This window comes from Pholcus phalangioides, unplaced genomic scaffold, assembly GCF_987345545.1.
Source record: "Pholcus phalangioides strain wild (caught in Gottingen) unplaced genomic scaffold, Ppha-v1.0 ptg000039l_1, whole genome shotgun sequence".
Classification (NCBI taxonomy): domain Eukaryota; kingdom Metazoa; phylum Arthropoda; class Arachnida; order Araneae; family Pholcidae; genus Pholcus; species Pholcus phalangioides.
Window position 1 is genome coordinate 9,124,717 of NW_028301625.1, and position 21,985 is coordinate 9,146,701.

Sequence of the window (21,985 nt, forward strand, 5' to 3'; positions counted from 1 at the left end):
AATGTAACAGATAAAATAAATACTTGAATCAGTTCAACATTGCCGTTGTTAATGGTATACTTGATATTATTTTTTATCCATATATTACCTGCTATGGTCGTGAAATGTGGTCACACCTGCTATGGGGTAAAACAATTATACCCAATTGCTGCCATTAGGGTAGAAAGAAAAGATTAGCTCACTGCAGAACTAGCTAAAAGTTTAACATTCTCAATTCAATTTCACTACCCCGGAGTTGACATTGATGATTTTTCTTCCGATAAATAAATGAAGGGGAAAAAATAGACAAGATAATTAACTTGATACCACATTGGCGTTAAAAGTTGACTACAGGCCATGTTAAATCCTTTATGATTAAAACTTATTTTAATTAAGAAAAAATCAAACTTTCAAACTGAAACTATCTGAGGTTCAATAGCCTGTAGCTGAATAGTTATCATAAAAGTCTCTGGTTTAACAATTCCTGGAGCTGGCAGTAAACAATAATCATTCAAAATACACGTGAAGCAACGCTGTTTAATAAAAATTTGAATAAAAGTCTTCAAAAGGCCATGATGAAACAAAATGATCAAATGATATCAGTTTTAGACGGAAAAGGCAATTTCTTAGTTCTAGCTTTCTAAAGCATGCGAATTTGTTTGAATTGCCATTTTTTTATAGTTCGTGACATCGTGAGGAGTACGTTAATTTTTGCATACAAGGCTACCACATCATTAGAATTTAATCCTTGAGCATACTTTACGAAACGGAAAGTACAATGAAAAAGAAACCGTACAAAAAAAAATAAATAAATAAGTCTAACGAATTCTGTAAGATACTCGGTCGTCAAATATATTTTCTTCAATTTTTTTTTAGGTGAAGAGCCATCTGCTATCAACATGAGAAAATTACATAGAAACAGATCCAAGCGGAAGTAAAGAGCGAAACTTCTGTGGTACACAGCACAAATTAAATTCGAGTTAAGGTCTTTACAAGCATACGATGGACTGTAACAAACGAGATATAAAAGAAACTAAAAAAAAAACAAAAAAACTAAATGAAACGAGCCTTATACGAAGCATAATACTAAGGAAAAAAAAAAACCAAAACTCGTTATGAGTGTGTGCAAAGCATTTTCTTTTTTTGTTTTTCAACACTAGTAAGTTGATCGCTATAAGATGAGGTAAAGAAATTAAAAAACGATTGTCTTCAAGAAAGAAATTCTTATTCTCATGAAGAAATGCAACGTACACTCATTTGCGGAATGCGTTTCATCCCGTTGTAATTCTAGGTTAAATGCACTTAAGAAACGTCAACCAAATACGCAGAATTTTAAAAGGATATTAAACGTCATTCCAGACACAGACGAACTAATCCCTCTTTCTACAGAATTGCGTCGAAACATTTGAATTCAAAAGTTGAAATTTTATCTCGTGGTTTAACCAAACCCACATATGTATCGTTGTGTGATTAATATTATCCCGTCTATCGCTAACATAATTCCAATAGAATTAAAGTTCAGCTATGCTGGTACATTTTGCAATTTTTGTTATATTAAAGCACCAAGTATTCACCTATACTGCCACCATATCGTTTCTTTATGGAAAACAGAAATGCTGGTTCAGAGCCACCCTTAGGGTATGCGACAGGTGTGGTAGCACCAAGCTCCTTGGCTTTGTGAGGCTCCGCATTCACGGTAAATTATTGGAGGCTTTCACCAATTCTTAAATTATTTCTTCTGTTAATTCTGAATTTTCATCAATTCTAAAATTTTCATTAATTTCTAGAGTTGTTTCTTTCATTAGTTTAAAACCACCTTCGATGCTAAAATGTAGTTTACATTTTATTGTGTCCTAAAAATGTTTTGTGTATATATTTCTCAGCAGTCATATATATTATGAAATAATAGATGCCAATTCTCCCCTCTAACCACAAAATGTATAAAATCGGGGCAAAAGGGGTCCTAAACATTTTTGGTGCTTCAAAATTGTTGAGACACACCTGGCAACGAATCTGGTAAGGACGGCCCGGTGCTGGTTAACTGGAATAGTGAATATTCCACTGAAATAATAGAATTCGAATATACAAAGTGATTCAAATTATTTGTCTATATGACTATCTCTGCAACCGCTGACTTTAGAGTTGCACTTCCAATTACAAAAACTTTTCAAATGAAATAAGACTGCGAAATGGTAGGGTCGTACGCATAAAAAAAACCTTTTTATACAGTCCCAATGTGCTAAAACAATGTGCCAATTAGTGAAATTCAGAACCTGCTCCGAAAAGTAGTTTGTAAAAAAAAAAAAAAATTCCGTATTTTTAAATAAGATATTTATGGAGATATTCGACTTTGACACAAACTGCGTGAATGTAAATTGAATTCAAAATTTAAAAATTCTGCAAAAAAATAAAATGTTATTGTCATTGTGATAGAATAAAAAAAAAATAGTCGAAACTTCAATAATTCTAATAATAAAGCGTTTCCAGTCAAGTTGTTTCGCATCGGAACCCATCTCCTTATTTACGTTCCTTATGTTACCCAGTCGTTTAAAGTTGGATTCACCAAAGATTTGTGCATTCGCTATCTTCCGAACCATTTAAACACATTATTGTTTTTTCGTTTTTTTATATCAATTCTTAGTATAGAATAATAATTGTTTCTAGAATTTTGATTTTTTTTTGTAATTTTAATTTTTTTTATAAATTTTGTTTATGGGTGAAAAATATCTGACAGTGTAAGTGATGAAAAACAATCATTTATTTTTTAAATACATAATAAAATGACCAATAGTTGGATCATTTCTTTTGCGTACAATCCCTAAAAATGTAAATTTTCAACACACAATAAACTCGTCAACACAGAAAGTCACTAAAACATAATTTTTCATCTGAAAATATGGAACTTTCTGTAAATGACTTTTTGGAGCAGGTTTTTCTTTAATTTTTAATGGAGCAGGCATTTCTCTAATTGGAAAGTTTAGCAGACTGTATAAAAGTTAATTTGTTTATTTTTTTATGTATACGCTCAACGTAACCAGGACTCCGGGTTTTCCGATAACAATAACTGAATGATAACTGTATCCGAAAAATCCTGTTTTCACGTACAGTGACCATGCATCTTGTTTGGTAAAATTGGACGTATGGTAAACGGGTATTAGTAAAACAGGACAATTATGTGTTTCTTACCTACATATTTGGTTGAAAAATGTTCAATCGATCTTTTTCCCTTTAAAGATAATCTTGCAGCCTGATAACGATAACTTACAGGGGAAAAAAGTAAGTTTGGCAGAATGCGTAGAAAATAAAAATAAAAAAAACAACCCGCGAATATTTGAAAATGAAGAAATTTGACCTAAAAATGAAAAATATCTAATAAAAAATTGCATAAAAATTAAAAAAACACTCAAGTTTACCGTAAGGGAAAAGAGCAATATTCAGTAAAACTGAAAAATATGAGCAAAAAATGAGAAAACATGCATTTAGCTTTGCAAAAATATGCATTTAGCTTTGCAAAAATATGCATTTAGCTTTGCAAAAATATGCATTTAGCTTTGCAAAAATATGCATTTAGCTTTGCAAAAATATGCATTTAGCTTTGCAAAAATATGCATTTAGCTTTGCAAAAATATGCATTTAGCTTTGCAAAAATATGCATTTAGCTTTGCAAAAATATGCATTTAGCTTTGCAAAAATATGCATTTAGCTTTGCAAAAATATGCATTTAAAAATGCCTAAAAATGTGCCCTAATACTCAATAGTGAAATATTTTCTGCAAAAAGTTAAAAAAATTTGATTAGATTTGAAGAACAAAAAAATAAAAGTTATCTTGAAAACTCTAATACAAATACAAATACAACGCCACAACAGGTAAAATGCCCAACGAGTTGGCTGAGAAAAGGCTCTAGTACATAGTTTTATAAACGTTTGGTTCCATCGCCCTGTTCTTAAGAAAATTTTTCTCCCATCGCCCCCAACTCAAGCGAATCCACATGATCCTATTTTATATCTGTAGCTTTTATTCCCCCCCCCTCCCGGGACCATTACATCGCCCCCTAAAAGGCGATATTGCCGTTTTTGGAAAACACTACTCTAGTACAATGCGATTAATATAAAAATGCACTTATTCTAAAATTTCGGCGATTGTATGCATTTGTATGCAGTAACTATAAAAAGTCCTAAAACACGCAATTGCATTTGTACTTATGCATTTGCGTATTATCCGGGCTCTATATTGATAACAGTACTCATATGATAACATTATCCGTGATTCCAATAAGCGGTGTCGACTGTATTATGATATTTTAAGAAACCGCATGGCATTTGGAAACTTTTCGTATATAATTAGAAGTATATATCTAAAGTCAACGGTTGCAGAGATAGTGCCATGGGCAAAAAATATTTGATTCACACTGTATACACGCACTTGGTAGCTAAAAGGTTAATTGGAACGCTTTGGAAATATCGACGTACATTGAGAATCCTAAATAACTCCCCTAAACACACATCCTTTTATCCAATAAATCCTCTAAATCATAGATTCGAATATAGATTTCTATTACAGTCGTTTAAAAGGGCGTATGTTGATAATTATTTAAATTTGTCTAATTAAATTTGATTTCAGGTTTTTCGTAGAAACCAAAGATCGAGGAAATTTTAGGATTTACACAAAACGGAAAACCTCAGGTAAACTCGACAGAGAGAGAAAGTTTTCAGCAGAATTTGATTAGGTGAAAATTAATTAAAGGATTGTGGGATTTCGCTTTTGTACAGGAGACAGAGAGAGTTAAATTTTTTTTATTATTCTCTCCTCCGAATGTGGTGTTGTGTCTTTGACAGTATTGTTGAGAATAAAATGCTATTTTGGCAATGATTTCGGTGTGGCTTCGTATAAATGGAAACCCTTGCTTTGTGTCAACTTAATCGAATTCTCACTGCAGGCGCCATGATGAAATAGTTGCCCCTTCATCCATTCAACGATCAATCATTTCCGCTTCATTTTTCAACACCATCAACAATATATATTTTTTGTTTTAACACACGCATGCAGTAAATGTAATAAATAAAAATTTTGAGCTGTGTGGGATAATTTTTTTAAATATTCTATTAAATGATGTTGTTGATTAATGGTGTAATTTATTTAGTTTTTTTTTCGAAATTTTAATAAAATATCAACGTAAAAAATCGATCACATTTTGATATCTGGAGATCCGTTGTGTAAAAACTGTCTTTGTGGCAAAAAAATTCAATTTACCAGTTTACTGATCATTTAACGCGTCATTTTCATTCAATAATTTTATGTGAACACCATTTGAATCATTTCAGACCCTGGTGCCACAAATGTGTGGGTTGCTTTCTCGCTGTATTTGAAATTTTTCTTTTGACCTCAGGAAGTTAAGAGCTCCAACTTAAAGGATTGTGTAAGTTTTGAGTTGGGAATGTAGTGAATATGAACTTTGGCGGCTTTCATCAGAGGGCAGCACTTAAAGTGGTTTTTCAATAGGTTTATAAGATGGCTTTCAGGAAAAAGTGCCTCCGAAAAGTATGATTTGTTACATAAAATTTAACGATAAAATTCTGGAAAAAATTGTATGTGTCAAGATGATTTTAACCTGCATCATCTTGACTGAAAAAAATTGAAGTGGATTACTTCTTTACAAAAAAAATTGACAAATAGAGATTCGCTGACATATATGTTTTTAATGCGTTTTTTGAGTATCAAAAATGTGAAAATATTTTTAAAATTCCAAAAAAGTGAATGCTCTCTCGGGTCTGAAAGGGTTAATGTCGGAAACATCTGATCACAGAATGTCATTTCATTCAGTATTTTCATAAATACGTGATTTTTCAAGTACTTACAGTAGTTTCTAGAAGATGCACATCACACTTATGTGGTTTTTAATAGTTGATTTAGAATTTGTAATTAACTTTTTGGTAGATCATCGTATTTTAATGAATTGAAATGATTTCTAAATAACAACCTACAGTATTCATTTTAATAATTCCTAAAAACGCTTTCACCATAAATCCTATCTTTCGAATATGGACATCCATTACTGTCAGGTCGTATGTTTCAAATTATTTAAATTTGTTAATTAACTTGATTACAGCTTTTTCACAAAAATGAAAGATAAATTTTTAGTTTTCGTGGATTATTAAATTTTAATTTTATTTGAAATATTTGCATTGAAGCATTGTTCAAATCACGTTTTATGAGAACCACACTTCTTGTTATTATTGCTTTATATTTTATTGAACACAGAGTAGTCTGTTGAAGCTGCGACGTACTTAAAGGCGTAATAGTACGCATCAAGCGTAGCAGAAATGGCATGGATGCTACAGTAGGCCACATCTTGTCAGTGGAAATGACAGCGGGGATGACAATAAGTATAATAATGATAATAATTATAAAAATATTATATACAGGATATATATGGACAAATATTATATATGGATGAGTGTGGTTATCGGGGATCAGAAGGTGGTACAACCTTTCTGGTTGTGTTGATTCCAGCCGCAGTGACGACTATGCGTGCTATGAGATTCACAGGTGTCTCCAGAAGATTTCCAAGGGAATGAGGTCAGATGAGAAGCCTAGCAACAGGTCCATCGCGTGCAAATCCACCTCCTGGCATACGCAGTATGAAAACACGCAAGTACGACACAGGAAAAATAAATGCACTGGGGTACCATCATGCATGTAACCACATGACATGCTGCCCTGTAGTAACGCCCCAGCTGTAGTAGATACTACTACTATTACAGGTTTACTATAGCTGGTGTGGACTGTGGACGGTATATCCTCCATAAGTATTTATGCGATTTTCACTGACTAAACGTGTTTTGCGGATAGCATGTTTTATGATGATTTTTGTTTCTCTTGAGTTTACCACCCCTTTGAGTTTTGCAACCTCTTCAACAGAACACTGTTTATAAGGAAACTCAGAAGTCGAGCAAGTTAAGCTGATATAATTTCATTTGAAGGTTAGTTAGCGTCCAAATCTTAAATGGAAATGGTTGGTTATGAGGCACAGCTTATACACAGGGTAGTAAGGAAAGTCACCAGGCCACATTTTATTGGCGAACCATTTATCCTAGAGGCATACTTTCAATTAAAAAAAACCATTCAAATCAGGTGTAGAACTCAGATACGTCATTCATATTGCAAGGGGTTGTATAGTAATTAAAATACAGAAACTAATTTTTTATACGGACACCCCGTCCTCAAATACCCAAATAAAAAGTTGTTGCCCAGTCTCTTCTGAGGCCAAAAGAAAAAAAAATCTGAGTTTCCAAGTGTAATATTCAATAAGATATTTGAATTCAAAATGGGGACAGAAAAGCAAAAAACTAACGGACAACGCTTCTTTCCTTCATTTATGCTTTGTTTCTCAACTTTCCTTCAATTTTTTAGTTCAAATATCGCTGCGAATATTGCACTTGGAAACGTGTAATTTATTTTGTTGGCCTCAGGAAGAACAGGGCAACAAATTTTTAATTTCATTTTTGAGGGCAGGATGTCCGTATGAAAAGTTAGTTTTTGTATTTTTATAACTATACAACCCCTTGAAACATGAATTACGTATCTGAGTTTTACACGTTATTTTGATACTTTTCTAATCGGAAACATGCCTGTAGGATCAATGTTTCACCAGTAAAATGTGGCCTAGTGATATTCCTTACTACCTTGTGCATTTATTAAGTGCACATGCCCTGTATTTCTCAATACTTCGGCACAAGCTATTCTGCTTTTCTATTTAGCACGTTCTATGTATCTCTGTCTATGTATCTTTTTGTTGTCTATAAATGTTGTGTAAAAATACAAAAAAATTCCGAAACTGCCACACCCACCATGGCGACGCGCTTAAATTGTGCAGGCGGCGGAGCCTGGCCGTGTTCAGTGAGTAATTTAGGTGCAGCTTTTTTTTTATCGTCCTGGAATCACTGTATAAACGATTGTGAATTGATACATTGTTGCTCAATGTTCATTCACGTTGCCATAAACCTGTTTATATATTTTACAAGCCAAAAACCTACAACCATATTCGTATATTTACTTAAACGTAACAACTTGTTGATGTGTACCATTGGAATTTATTTAAGGTTTTAAAGGAATAAATTCTATTTCTTACATCGACGGAAACAACAACAGAAATTTGACTTTAGCGTTGTTGGCATTCGATTGAACTTGGTATAGATCGAGAAAAGGACAGGATAAAAAGAAAATCTTACCTTCTGTATTCGTATTATATATATATATATATCTTTCATGCTACTTTTCGTGACCTGCAAGGCTTCTAACTTCCTAACTTCAAACAGCATTTCGTTTAAAACCACATCAGTGCCACAAGCGCCAGTCGATTTCACAAGAAGTTTCTACGTCCTCTTCAACTCTTCCAAAAACCCAGACAGCACAGAAGCAGCGGCACTCTAACGCACGTTTAACCGCAAGAATAGGAAACAAAATATTTTGGAGAAAATTTTGAAGGATTTGGAAAAACAGGATTTTTTTTCTGTCTCTCTTTCTCACTCTCTTTCCTATTTTTTTATTTATTTTTTTCGTGTCCTCCGCTTTAAGGTAAATCCAGAGATATACGTAAAAATTTTTCAACTGCGTGTTTCGAATAGAGGGTTTTGTGTTACTCAGGTGAAATAACTCTGTTTCCTCCTATGGTCGGAAACGATCAGAAACGCTCTGGGCGAAATGAATTACCAAACTTCGGATTGTTATTTTAGGGGGAAAACAGATACGTCACCTGACTCTTCTATTTTTGTGTCCTTCTCAGGAACTCTTTTTTGAGGAACTTATTCATTGACAAACTTAATTCCAATACAAAAATAGTTTAAATATGATGCAAAGATTCTTTTGAATTAATTATTAATAATTCGAGCGCATTTATGCTGAGACGCCATCGTGTTAATATGCTTGATTAATTCACTAGAGCCGGGAAGTTCAGGCACTAAAAATGGTCAAAATAGGCAGGAAAAAAGCCGCCAAAAGTGCTCAAGATAAGCAATAAGAAAAGGCATTTATAATTAATGTAAGAAAAAAAAAAACAACTAAAAGCCGATATTAAGTATCCGAAAACAGACAAAAAATTGGCACTTCGTCTTCTGTATGATATTGCTTATAATAGATACAATATTTTGGAAATTAAATTGATTTCATGCCAAAAATAAAGTGTTTGTGATTTCTTCACTATTAGACGAATTCTAGGGCCAGCAGTACCAGACGCGGGACCCATAAAATTATTGTACGGATCCTTCGAGTTATGAATGATTCCATTTATTTGTTGCATTATTTGGAAAATTCATTATAATTTTTATAGTTAAAACACAGCCACTCTCTGTTTTATTGTTGTGAAAAAAAACAATTTTTTTCATTCATATTTCCCCGTATGCGGACATATATATATACTTCAAAGGAAGGGCCTGGTGTGGCCGCACCTGTCACACACTCTTAAGGACCTCTCTGGCCAATTCAATAGAGTATTAAAATAACGTGCTATGGTTGTTTGCAGTGCATTTGTGGTGTATAAAAATAAAATGGACCCCAAGTCCGGAGCCCTCTCAACTCCTTAACGGCCTAAGCCAACCGATTACCTCTTAGGACAGGAATTGGTCAGCTATACATGTACAATACAGTCCAATGCATGAGCAAGATATGTTATAAGGAGAAACGAACTTCTACTTTTTCTCATCTTCGCGCATACAGGGCTGCGTTCGTCTGAAGCAAAAACATTCATATCTACAGGGCCGCCATTGGGGAGGGGGGGGGGGAAGCGAGTCTGGTGCCCCGGGCGCTGGGCCAGAGGGGGTGTAAATTTCACCCTTTAACCTTTTATTCAATTTTAAAGGAGGCGCCGAAATGTATGCTTGCCCGGAGGACCAAGCATCTGGCTACGGCTCTACATATCCAACAACATCCAGCCAAAGCAAACTTAATGCAGGGCAACCCCCAAGTTTTTGACCTCGCAGACAGTTACAGCTATTCGCATTTAAATGGAGCTGGAAGGATGAGGGGAGGGTGCTTTCTGATAATAATTAATACGAAGAGTTGGAGATTTTAAAAAGATCATGTGTGCCTTCTGAAGTTTTCCCCACTCAAAATATTCAAGTTCTACAGAATAATGGTCTCTGAAATTCACGAGCAAACTTAAAACAATGTTAAAATAGTCATTTATGGCGGGGAAATTCAAAAAAGCGTTTTTGCAAGAAAAGTTCAAGAAAAGTTGCAAGAAATAGGCAGAAATAGGAATTTATGGCATTTTGCCTAAACTTCCGGGCTATATTAATCCCCATTTTTGAATCCAGATGTTGTTTAGATCACATGTGTTTTATTTGCATATCCTCGTTTTAACGTTGTATTTTTTTATCTAGCTTTCGTAAAATATTTTCTGCACAAATATCCTTTACTAATAATCAATAGGAACGGTAGAAGGGATTAGAAATTCAAAGTGAATTTCGGCAAAAAAATTCTTTGACCCATAGCCGTTATTATATATTCTTTCTCTTTAACCTTCCTATCTAGCCTCAATTTCATATATGCATTACTATAACATCAGTAGAAGCCAAATTCGTGCAATAGTACGAACGGGTATTATTTTCGATTGTTATAACTGATAATGGACGACGATGATTCTGGAAAACAATGGTAAACATATTGACATACATAAATGTGTATGAATATATTCAGCAAACACAGCATGCTATTAGTTCCGCTTGCGATTGTAATCGATTACTCTCATCCCAGAAGTCTTTGTTGCTTCAATTATAGCGAATTTCTTCTACGATGAACAATGTCGCTGTCTGCATTGTACGATTACGGCCTCTTATGATTGATGCTTTCAATAATAATGATAAAACAAATATATACGATGTTCCGTAAAGGTACGTTCCCGTAACATTCTCGTAAATCTTGTAAATTCCTCGAAAATCCTTGCACCTTTTGTTTTAGCGATAACTAAAATCTGCACTTCGCAAACGTTTGCGAGGGAATGACATTTCTTAATATACAGCGCAACAGAAAACAAATAGCTATTCTCCAAACAATAAAGGCGCCCAATCATTTGAACAACGGCATTTTTAACACCCAAAAGAATTCCGCATGTTCTTAAAGAAGAGATTGAAGATTTGCCATTTTTTTGGCAAGAATTTTTCAAAAGGAACAATTCATTAAATTTTTTACATCATTTAATCTTCTGGCACTAGCTTTATTTTGCGAATTTGAAAAAAAAATATATATTTTCGGTTGTCGTGCTCGGGCAAAATGTTTGCACTTGAGGAATACCTACAATTTTGGATAGAGTCTGCTATCTTATTAGAAGAAGCCAATACTTCAGCGTACCCCAGGACAAAAATTTTATAAAGGAAAAGTTCTAGGTGTTCCATATAAGATTCATTCTACTTGCATGTTCATGTTTTGACTCGGGTGGATGGTATAGAAAGGGAACGATGCTGTAGTAAAAAGCGAAACGTGTCATCAAAATTTACTGACACTACTGAGACGTAGGTAGCGGCTATTCTGATGGAGGTATTTTGGTGAAACTTTTTTTTGGATATAAATGGACCATGGGGGGATGGAACAGATTCAATAACAGAAATAGTTCAAGATTTTTTACCACCAAGTGAAAAAGTGGCGCTTTTTATAATCAAGAACTGTTCTTGTAACAAAACTTTTTACACAATTAAACTGTCATTAATCAGTTTAATTATACTGACACTACTGCGCCCTATGTCCCGTTATGGTGGACACATTTCATTGAAACTTGATATACCCGTTATTGGGGAAAAAACTGAGATAAAAAAAAAGCACACTTCTTCATCTGGTGCTTAAAAATTGAACTGGTTTTTATAATTGAACCTTTCTTTTCGCCATGGTCCATATACCCTATATACCAAGTTTCATCAAAATATCTCCATCACAATGGGAGCTACATACGTCTGAATACTGCCAGTTTATTTATACAAATTCAAATAGAAGGTGATCGAACATGTCACTGGACTTGTAGAACGTAACTCCTCGTGAAGCTAGGGACTGTGAATAAATGATGCAGTAAATCCACACCATACCGTCACTTTTGGTGAATGCAACGGAACCTCTAAGATAGCGTGCGAATTTTCTGGCTCCTAAATTCAGCAGTTGTGAGTATTGACTGCACCATCGAAGTGAAAATGCGCTTCGTCTCTCCAGAGAATATTCTAAGGCCATTTTGAATCGACCTCAGCGCGAGCTAGAAACTGCAGTGAGAACCGGAGTCGAGCGTCATAATCATGTGGAAGCAACCGCTGCACAAGTGAAAGTTTGTACGGATAATATCAGAAGATATTCCGCATGATCTTATGGATAGTTGAACGTGACCTATCTAACGCCTGTGCTATACGCCTGACACTAGTGCACACTACCACGAGAATTTGAAGCTCTGTCTTCTTCCACCTGAAGCGAAACCTCCTGTAGCTGCGTCTATAGAAACGAGTTTTCTTCCTCTTCCAGGACGAACAGCCAACCATCCCGCGGTTTCAAATGTCGTTATAATACTCCGAAGGGTTTTGACATTCATTGGACCTTTTCGAATCCTCTTTCAAATCCGATATTTCCGTAGAGCGGTTACTGCGGAATTGCTGTTTTGGTAAAACAATTCGACCAAGAAAGTGCGATCTCGTAAACTTATCGTCATTGTGATCAGTAAACACATTGAGAAACAAGATCTCCGCGAACGTTTCTAGGTTTTATAACAGATGCTGCGTGACATCACATAAATTTACATGTTTACTCCAGGTATACAAAGTGAAACGCCCTCTGGTGGTGACATATGCAACTAAATTTCCCCCCCCGAAACAAATTTTATACCTTCATGAAGTCCTGCACAAAATTTTAGATTTTTCTGATGACTTGTGTCGCCTGTAGGCTATTTTAAAATAGGGTCTTTTAATTATGGACGACCTGTAGATGATGATATACTAAACAATGCCCATAAGAATATTTATGGTTGTCTTATTCTAAGTATGAATAGATTCTCGATTTACCCCAACATGTTTATGAACATGTTACTTGTAACACACACCACCCTGTGTGTGTATTATAAGTTATATAATTTATTTTCTTCCGGAGAGGGAACATCGGGTTCAAGGAATCAATTAAACTCAACGGTTTTATTTTCCACGTCACTATTTAAGAATTCAAATCTCGATTGAATGGCATCCCATGAGCATGATATCTCTTGGGTTAAAACAAATTCAGGATAAAAGTTGTGAAAAACAAGATTGATAAAAGAAATAAAAACGGATATATATATATACACATATACACACACTTATATATATATAGTAAAGAATGAATGATACATCAAAGTGTAAATGCATTTAATCAAGGAAATTATGTAGGAAAGCAATTACGCAGAATTGAACTGAAAATACATGTCCTTGTTCTTGTTTCATTTGCATATCGTAGTCCCTCAATGTTATTTTTTTTTCTTTTAGCTCTATTAGTATTTATTTACACTCACTTTTTTGTATGCTACATTTGTCTGATGAAATTTTAATTAATCGCTGTTATTTGATTAGATAGAGACGTATTATAATGGTTTACAGTCACAAGAACCGAATATATCGTACAAAGTTATTCAAGTACGCAGTACAAGAAGATATTACCGCCTAAAAATAGAGAACAACTGAATTCCGTTCAAATGTATCAGAACTCATATTTTATTTTTTTAAGGTTATTTCACAGGGATACAAATGCAATTTCACAAATTGCGCTTGAAGCAACTTGCGATTGGGGATCGTTGGTAATTGCCAGATATCACAAGGAAACTATGCTAGCCGAATCAACACTGTAATCATAACAAATAAAAATTATACAACAACGTTATCGAGTTTTTTCTTAAATGCAGCGACGCTGTAACCTATGATTGTTTATACCAACTGTACATAGCATAAGTTTAAATCACTGTGAAGAAAGATTTCTTGTTTATGATTCTTGACATCTGGAGAATCATAATCCAAACAACAGATGGTCTCCCAAATTTTATCAAGATACAATCGCTATCCTAGCAATAGCTTCCTAGACGTAAACAAAAACAAGGTCCGGTAGTGTTGAACAGACCTCACATACGTTTCAAATATGGAAATAATAGAACGGCCAAAGAGAGTAACTGAGATTCGATCACTTTTGCATGTACAATTTGTGGGATTTAAACACGCGTTTTGCAAATAAAGCTTATCGCGCAACATTATACCGAGCATAAAAATATGATGACCTTTTATAAAGAAGTTGGGGTAGAAATGTCGCATATCTAGTCCGTGGACTGAAAAGGTTGTGCATCCCTGCTGTAATCTATGATTGTTTATAGTTTATACAATCTGCGCGCAGCATAAGTTTGCATCACTGTGAAGAAAAGTTTCTTGTCTATGACTCTTTAAATCTGGCAATCATAATTGAAACAACGGATGGTCTCTCAAACTTTTTGAAAATACCATTGCTATCCAAGCAATAGTTTCTTGAACGTAATCAAAAACAAGGTCCGGTAGTGTTGAATAGACGTCATACGTTTCAATTATGAAAATAACAACGTCCACACACACAAAGTAAGTGAGATTCGATCACTTTTGCATGTGGTTTTGAACTAGGGTCAACGATTTGGTAACTCATTGATGAGCAGTTAGGTGGTAAAAAAACGAATAGAATGTTCGATTTCATTCTCAAAAAGATCTCTCCGTCCCCCGCCCCAGTTCTCCTAAAGTAATTCTTTCTTTTTTTCCGAGGCTTAGTTCGTCTTGGACTGGAGTATGCCGTAAGGTATTTGGAGATCACATCTACAGTGACACAGACTTGGTTGGAAGGGGGGTTGGTGCAGAGAAGAGATACGCGTGCTCTTGTGGGCACAGAAGGCTTAATATATGAAGAAAGACTTGATCTCGTGAATATGTTTACAATGGAAGAACGCAGGTGTCGGGGGTGTATGATCGAGGTCTTTAAAAATTTCAACGTAATGGATAGGATGAACCATAAGTTATTAATACATCGTTAATCAACTGCTTCGAACGAAGTATCGTTTAGTAAGAGGCAATGCCGAGTTGTGGTGTAGCAGGGAGTTTTTCTTTAATGGAGTTGTCGATAAATGGAATAGCTTACCTCCGGGGATCGTGAATTCTAACACAATTCACACGTTTAAATAGAATTACGATAAACATAGTGGGATAAATTGATCCATGTTTAGATTTTTATGAGCAGTGCATTATATAGTTTTTTTCTATCGTGATATATGCATTTATATTGGGTTGCTTCATTTTGATTACATTTGGCAGTGATATTTTTTTTATAAGCATCTTTTTTCAACCACCCGACTGGGCAATTTGTCGGTTGTGGGGTTTACGTCTGTATTTGTATTTGCATGTACAATTTGTGTAATTTAAACACGTATTTTACAAATAAGCTTATTATAACGCGCAACATAATACCAAGCGAAAAAAAAAAATGAAGAAAAAGTTTCAGTTTTCATTTCTGCTCGGTCCCTAGATGAATTTGAGATGCTTAATGAAAAAAAAAAAATTCTTGGGATTCAATCTCAAAAATCTTTCGATTATAAGTTTTTTTTGTGGAAAACCTTGTATTTCAATTTACTCGATTGCTCCTAAAATTTCAGTTTATTCACCGAATACTCGAGAGGTGCATTGTTTCTGACTCAATCATCCGCAGCAATGGTTCTGAGAGCACCCGTTAAAAATAGGAGAATCGGGAGAGAGAAACGGGGAAAAAAAACACAACTTGGGAAGAGGTTCGGTGAAAAAAAAAAAAAAAAAAAAAAATTGTTTTTATTTTTCAACTCATTTTAACCGCCATGAAATGAAATGGTAGGGGGAAAAAAAAAACACATTCACGGGCAAAAACATTTACTTATCGCTTATTCTATTCCACAATCGCAAAATCGTTCGCTTCCTTTTTTTTTTTTGCATTTTATTTTTCTATTGCGGGTTGTTTTTTTCCCCTCAACACAATTCCGGTGTCGACAATTTCAACAGCATCTTAATTTGTTTAATCTCCATCAAAACAATTTTTCAGCCGAATTTTAATAAGATAACACTGAAAAACATTTTGTCGTTTCCGGAAATAATAATAATAAAAAAAAAAGAAGGAAAAAAAAAATCGTTTCCGCGTTATTTCACATTTTTTTCCTCTTTCCCGATTTCTTCAATTTATTCAACTTAAGTTTATTATATTTGTATTGGAAATATTCCGGCGCGATCTTGTTTTCTTTTTCCTCCTATAATGATAAGAGTTGAAGTGTTCGGCAAATTATAATTGGCGGTTGTATTTTATTATGTAACAGATGCGTTTATTGTATTCAGGTTAATAGTGATTCTTGCAAAAAGATTTTTATTTATTTTTTTTTCTAAACTTGTTTATTTTTTGAATCTTTCGATAAATACATCGTTGGGGTTTCCGAAATTAAAAAAAAAAAAAAATCTATCGAGAGAGAGAGAGAGAGAGATCCTTTGTTTAGTGAAATTGTAGAGTTTTTTTTGCATTTTGCAAAAATTTAAGCCATTGCATTTTTGTATATCTATGGAGGGCAATTCGTGTTTTGCAAAAATCTATGGAGGGCAATTCGTGTTTTGCAAAAATCTATGGAGGTATTATGTTTTTTAACAATCTATTGGACTCGTTTTATAATTAGAAAATATACGTAGGACTTTTGTTTTTAGAAATTTACAATAATAGTGTTTTTTTCAAAATCTATGTCGTTGTTATATTTTTGAAAATTGACGGTGCTAGGGTGTTTTGTGAAAACATATGGTGCTTTTGTATTTTTCGAAAATCTACAGTTTTTTTTAACCCGAGGAGCTCTTGTACTTCAAAGTCACAATTAAAATGGCAGTGATCACAAGGAAAGTCACAATATTATTTTTAAAATTTTATGTAAGTATGGTGATTTTCAACAATTTATGAATTTTTTTTTAATAAGCGTAGACTGTTGTATGTTTTGAGAACTATAAAGCTATTGTACAAAAAAAAACCAATTTATAAATAATTAAATTGTATTTTTTCAAAATTCACGTATGTTTCTTTCTTCGTGGAAAAGCGTATGGTATTTGAGATGAGTGTAGCTTATAAATAGTAAACGTTTATGTTATACATTTGAAAAGAAAAATACCTGGCAGTAACGACATTATATAGGCATGTATAGTCAATTTAGAGCACAGTTTTCCATCGCCCAGAAGAATTTTTTCTCTCTCATCGCCCCCCTACTCCAGCGAACCCATGGGATCCTATGTTAAACCAGTAGTTTTTTATTGCCCCCTTGGACCATTCCATCGCCCCCCAGGGAGGCGATATTGCCCACTTTGGGAAACACTGATTTAGAGAAACGTGACACAGTACTGATTGTAAATAGTGAGAGTACTTACGTGAATTGACCCTTTGGCCGTTTGAAGAAGTCAGTGTTAACAACTCGGTGCATGTTTATTATCCGGAATTCAGAGAGGTACTTAAATTAGCCAATTCCTTGACCCTTGGCCAGCCAAATACCAGTTCTTCTTGGAACTGCAACCTAAAAATTGAAAGAATTGTAATAAAAAACACAGATCTTCAGAATTAATGAACAAAAATATAAATAGGTAATATTTTTTTGAAAAAGCATACAAGAGTACAGTTATATATGTTATTGCCACAGCCCAAAATGTGGCGAATTCGCAAAATGGCCAACAGGTTTGACCAATGTCCGATTTTCAAAAATGATTCAAAATGATTCAAAAAAGTTAATTGGCAAGAGATGCCTAGTAAAAGTTCGATGTGCTGATGTAAAATGGACCGGTAGGTGCGAAATTCATTTTTTTTCCATCACCAACGCGTGATACATGGCTATATGTAGTAGCTGTGTTGGATTAGCTCCACTTGACGAAAGAAAAAAAAAGAAAAATTTGAGAGAAAAACTATTAAAATAATAAAATATTTCAAAATCAGACATAGTTTTTTTGTTAAATTTTGAAAAACAAGATTACCTCATCATGACTGCGTGTGACATGCGTTAGGTATGGGTTTCCATAGCTAACGTGGAGATAAGTATCACGAAAAAATAGCGATCACCCAGGACCATGTTTTTCCTTATCGGACTTTGGCCAGGGATATACGGCCACTTCACGAACTGGCTTATCAAGGCCCGAAATTCGGCTTTCAATTGGTGAATATTCTACTTTGGCCGGTACTTGTACAAAACAGATGAAATTTCTGATAAACTTTTATGGCTGTAGTGATAAATAGTATCTCAAGCACAGATTAATATTTTGTTTAAAAGAACTTTCAATTTCTATCCTCAAAGTATATGTTCAATTCAAGCTTATATAAGTGTCTGAATTTCGAAATATTCTTAAATTGAAAATAAAATTTTCTTTTACGACGAAAATATTTCATGGAATAGAAATAAATCAAGCGAGATAACATTGAAGAAAAAAAAACATAATCTATTCAAAATTTTATTCTTTAAAAAAGAGCCAAATTTGTGCACACGTTATAGAAAAAAAAGCAGTAGTTATAATTTTCAATTTTTTTATGTAACAAAATGCACAGCGCTTTTGAAATTTTATCGAAAAATTGTTTACTTGATATTAGTTTATTTTTATCGTAACCGTGGCAACAATGAAAATCTAAGTAGGTGGTGTTTTTTTCTACTATGTGTTACACAGCGTTTGGGAGAGAGCGGAATTATACTCCCAACAGGTGAAGTGGTCGATTAATTCGAGACCGTTTCTTTAAGAAAATTAATAAATTTTCTCCACATTAGATGGTGACGTATCTGTATTTCATGAGATAAATTGGTTCATGTGCATGTAATTTAAGTGCTGTACGTAAATTCATACACCACATAAATTGTACAGGGTGCAAAGCTAACAGCACGCATCGCAAAATACTGCTTATGCTCTAACTTCGAATAACGAATTTATCTCTCTGTGTCGCTGAATCTAACAAAAAAAATCCGGTTTCCATGTACATTCCATGTATTCCGGTTTCCGGTTGTGCATGTACAGCCAGACCTAACTCGGGCCAAAACTCACATTGCTGACAGTGCCACCAAATGGCGACTTCGAAGATGATGTCACTCTCCGCAATTACTACGAGGGTTTCGACAGCTGGCTGATGCGGAGATAAATTCAGGAAAAAGAATATATTCAATTGCCTTTGCGAGGAATCGAAACCACATCCTCTCCCTAAGGAAAAGGATTCATTGCCTTTGTGTTCTAGTGGTCCAGCGCGCTAACTTTGCAAGTTGTGAGGACGTGGGTTCAATTCCCCGCAATGGCATAGGCGGAGATAAACTTGGAAGTCTGGGGGGGGGCACGATGATGATGATGTCAATTCATATATACATTAGATCAGTCGACTCCACCTTTGACGCAGGAGGGGAAGGGGCAATGCCTCCCCATGCCCCCCCCCCTGTATCTCCGCCCATGTTCCATGTTGTCTCTCCACAAATATCTCTCCTCATTAGGCAGAAAATATTATATGGTAATTAGGAAAAATCTATGAAATCAGGGCTAAGAACTGCTCAGACATCTGCTCAAATAATACAGTCTAAATACATCAATGATTGTCTTGCCTTAGACGACAGTATATTTATTTGTTAAAGCAGATGGGATTTATATCCTCATTTAGAAGACTGTATGTCTCGTCGAGGAAGCAAATGCCATTTGTCACTTTATCTAAACGACTTTACATCTCGTTAATGCAGCAGATATGCTTTATTGCCATATATATACGACTTTGAATTTTGTCAACGAGTGCAGCAAATGCAATTTATGAGTTATCTCTGAACGACTTAACATCTTGTCAACAAACACAGCAGATATGATTTATCACTTTAGCTAAATGACTTTTCATCTCGTCAACGAATAGATGTGATTTATTACTGCAGCTGAACGACTTTACACCTCGCAAACAAAACAAGTGTCATTTAATACCTTATATATAGACGGCTGTATATCTCATGAATGTAATAGTGTTTTGGTTTTTCACCAGAGAAAATTCTCAAACAACGAACCATACCAGTTCTGGTATCAGAAACACTTCAGTGTTATTCATTAAATCTGATCAACACAGCTGAACACGTCTGTTGACGCTAGTCACCAGCAGTGGCAAAAGGTCGAATACTACCATGGATATTGCAACTATCTCATCATCATGATAATTTAAGATTACTTCTTTTGTGCCCTCGATCATTAGGATCTAAAGTTCTAACTTTGTTTTCTAATTTACAATATCAATAATATAAATCAACAATTCAGCGAAAGAAATAATCTTAATGAAATTACGATTACCCAATTCTAAAAAAGTAATTCAACAAAAGAGTAGTATAAAATAAAATAGAAAATTTGTTTCCCTTTTTTTGAAAAAGCAACGGAAATTTCTTCTAAACGTTTTGCTGCAGCTGCTTCAAGGTATAGATTATTTTTCAAGCATTGGAAATATAATGCTGTCTAGGAGATATGTGGAGATGATGTAAACTTTCACTCTACACACCCACATACTCTCCGGCATCGTAATCTTCGGCTTTTCCATGTACAACGATGTCGTTGAATTTTGTATAAAACGACGATGCAACCTAGGATTTAGATTATTTTTTGTAGACCTAGTAGAAGAATATCCTAGTCCCTTGGGGTCATAGAGTAAATGTTCATAATCTATCTATTTATATGTGTTTTTTATTCCGTTAATGTCTTTTGTATCACTTTGTACTTGTGTTTTCGTTAAATAACAAAAAAAAAAAAAAAAAAAAAAAAAAAAAGAGAAAAAAAAAGATTTTTCATACCAGCTACATGCGGCATAAGTTTGCATAACTTTGAGGAAAGGTATCTTGTTTACGACTATGAAGATGACTGAACGATCAAAACAACCAAGATTTGATCAGTTTTGTATATAAAATTTGTGGGATTTGAGCATGCGTTTACAAATATATGAAAAACTACTATAGTCATCTCTAGTGGCAAAACGTCGTACACTACCATGGACCTCTCTACCTACTCTCATCATCATCGTAATTTAAGATTATTCTTTTGTATCTGAAAGTCCCAACTCTTGGTTTTCTAATTTACAGTATTATTAATATAAATCAACAATTCAGCGAAAGATAGAATCTTAATGAAATTACGATTCCCAAAATCTGGATTTTTTTTTTCAACAAAAGAGTGGCATGAAATAAAAAAAATTGTTCTCCTTTTTTTTTAAACAAGTGACTTGAATATTTCTTCGAAAGCTATTGGTGCTGCTGCTTCGAGCTATAGCTTATTTTCAAGAATTGGAAATGAAATGCTGTCTAGTAGATATTTAGAGACGATGTAAACTTTCACGCCAAACACACATATACTTCCCGGCATCATCATCTTCCACTTTTCTTTGCACAACTTACGTTGTTGAACTTCGTCTGAAACGCAGCGATCCTGTAATGCATTTGATATCTGGCAATCATAATCCAAACAACTGATGTCTCGCTATCCCACCAGTGTTTTCTTACACGTAAACAAAAACCAGATGTTTGTTGTTTTGAATAGATCTCATACGTTTTAATTATGAAAATGATTGAAACATCAAAATAACGGAGATTTCAACACTTTTGCATGTAAAATTTGTGATTTTAACGTTCGTTTTACAAATACGATAAACTACTGGACTTGCTAGCAGAGGCAAAACATCGAGTGGATATTCTATCTCATCATCATAATAATTTAAGACTACTCTTTTGTATCCTCGAACGTTAGAATCTAAAGTTCCAACTTTGTTTTCTAATTCACAATATCAATAATATAAATCAACAATTCAGCGAAAGAAAGTATCTTAATGAAATTACGATTCCCGAGAGAATTCTGGATTTTTTTTTCCAACAAAAGAGTGGCATAAAAATAAAAAAAAATTAAAAAAAAAATTGTTTCTCTCTTTTTTTTTTTTTTTAAACAAGTGACTTGAAGATTTCTTCTAAAGGTATTGCTGCTGCAGCTTCGAGCTATAGCTTTATTTTTCAAG

The 21,985-nt window shown here is 34.2% G+C and overlaps 1 protein-coding gene across 5 annotated transcripts in view; it reads right to left on the reverse strand.

The window, feature by feature from the left end:
- The window catches only part of LOC149065551 (synaptogenesis protein syg-2-like), a 199,321-nt gene that overhangs the window by 141,695 nt on the left and 35,641 nt on the right, over positions 1-21,985 (reverse strand). For all 5 annotated transcript variants that reach the window (XM_089253852.1, XM_089253851.1, XM_089253849.1 and 2 more), the window contains exon 2: positions 17,383-17,525. The gene's annotated coding sequence lies outside the window, so the exon portion shown is untranslated. The remainder of the gene's footprint in view (positions 1-17,382; positions 17,526-21,985) is intronic.